Source organism: Leucoraja erinacea, chromosome 10 (assembly GCF_028641065.1).
Source record: "Leucoraja erinacea ecotype New England chromosome 10, Leri_hhj_1, whole genome shotgun sequence".
Classification (NCBI taxonomy): Eukaryota; Metazoa; Chordata; class Chondrichthyes; order Rajiformes; family Rajidae; genus Leucoraja; species Leucoraja erinaceus.
The window spans coordinates 50345932-50348360 of record NC_073386.1 but is presented as its reverse complement, the minus strand read 5'-3'; positions in this window follow the sequence as shown (position 1 = coordinate 50348360).

Below are 2429 nucleotides of genomic sequence, written 5' to 3'. Positions count from 1 at the left end.
TGGGCAAAAGAATTGATGTGTCTTTAATGACTCTCCATTGCCTCCTGGAATGGAAACAAAAATTCAATCAGGCAGGATTAAAGAAGGAATATTTGCATGATGTTTTCCTCCTTTATCTTGTCATGTCTTTTTTTGTTTGTGGTGATTAGAAACAAAATGTAGAGCAAGCTAAAAATGCACAATCATTGGATTTATTATAGATTACACTTACTTTCCTTTTCCAAATCCCTTTTATAATCTTGCCTACCTTTTAATCACTTGGGAGAAAAAATATACAGAAGATCTCGACGATCCGCAAAAGTGATCCATAAACTTTAGAATATTCATCCTGACTTCTTCAGGCTCTGCTCTGATCCCCAGAGATAACTTTCCACTTTCCCCAACATCAGCCCATCTTTGACACCTGTTACAGGTGACCAGTGGTATGAGGGAAGAAGGCTTTCTGAACACAAAATTAAAATGCAGATTGAAAAAAAAGAAAGGCAGATATTGAAATTGAAATTCTGAAATAAAAATTGCTGGAAATATTTAGATGGTTGGTCAGCAACTATCAAAGGAAAAACAGAGTTAATGTTTCAGATCGAGGGCGCTTCATCAGAAGTTGGTTTTCAATTGTGGAAGGTGGTTGAGAATGGCATGGACAAAGAGTATTTCTCTTAAGGTGAGGTCAAGGTTGTCATGTGGATATGTTGGAAGCGTGATTATTTAGTTGATGGGTTACTCGTATCAAAGAGTTTCTGTTTTTTCCTATCCATCCCTTCCTGCAATGTAAACAAACTTGTTTTCTGTCTTGTCCGTTTCTAATGAAGATTCTTCAGCCTGAAATGTTAACTGTTTCTATTTCCACACCCGTCGTCTGTTTCCAGTTTTTATTACAGTAGGTGTCGGTATCCAACAAAGATGCTTATCAGTTGACCAATATTGAACTAAGTGAGATTTTAAAATGTTTTGTGCGCAAACCAGCAAAGAAAAAGCAAATGGATGTTTAAAAGATAGGGAAGTAATATGGAAAGATATTTAGGAATATGTGGCTAAAAATAGATGAACAGATCAAAAGGCAAACTACACATCTATGAGAAGAAATAATATGGATTATATAAAACCTGCTTTCTCTCAACTTTTTTTTAAAACTTTCAGGCTCTGGACTTTCTGACAAGGCCAATATTTATAGCATATTTTAAAGCACAATTGCCTTTCAGTGTGAGCTTCTGTCATGAGCCCTTTCTGGGGTAGAAATTCCGTATTTGGGCAGGGAGTTGTAGGATTTAGATCCAATTATGACAAAGACTCACAATAAACTTTCAAGTAAGGATGATGTGTGACAGAGGGAAATCTGAAGATAGTATAATTCCCATCCATCTATCTTTGCCTGTCTTGATGATAGAGATTGCAGATTTGGAAGATATTCGCAATGCAGCCTGAGCAAGTAATTGCAGTGTATTTTGTAGATCGTACACAGAGCAGCCACTGTGGGATGTTGGAGAGTGAATATATGGCTGGTTAATAAGGTTCCTATCAAGTGAGTTGCTTTGTCTTGAATGCTATTGAGCTGCTTGAGACTCAGTGCTGCATCCATCCAGACAGTGAGCAGGAGCAGACTTGCTTGCTGCAGCATACCCAGCCTCTTGTAATGATGGTATTTGTGCGGCTGGTCCAGTTGAGTTCCTGGTCAATGATGACCTGCAGGTAACTGATAGGATCTTGACGGTAAAGAACCTGGCTTTGGTAATGCCTTGGATTGTCAAGGGTAGCGGTTAGACTCTTTCGTCGGAAATGGTTGTTGCTGACCCTTCAATACTCAATAACTACTATACCGAGTACTATGGTAGCCCTCTACACTCACAACTGTGTTAACTGCATGTGTAAGTTTGAAGATGATACCACTGTGGGGCCGGATCTCGAAGAATGATGGGACAGAGTACAGGAAGGGGGCAGAGATCTCAGTGACAAGCTGTCAGGATAGCAACCTCCCCCATAATCTCAGCAAGACAATTACTGACTTTAATAATAATAAATACTTTATTGATCCCCTCAGGGAAATTCAGATGTCCAGAAGCCTCCAACCAACAAACCCACGTATTCAGAGCGAAAGCAGACAGAAAATACATAAAATACAATGTGGATTATACCGGAGAGCAATAAATACTAAAAAGACCAATAATTAACAATTAAAAATGCAAAAAGCATCCCCCTACAGCCTAGCAGTCCGCATTATAAAATCTAATAGTTGGAGGGGTGAAGGATCTCCTGAACCGCTCTTTTCTACAGCGCAGGGAGAGGAGCCGGATATTGTTCCGAGTGCTCTTTTGACTCTCCAGAATTACATGGAGGGGATGCCCGGGGTTTTCTAGGAAGTTTTCTTTAGCAAGTGTAATGCAGTTCATGCCCCAATCAGCATCAATGGTGATAAAATGCAAGTGGTTGAGAGC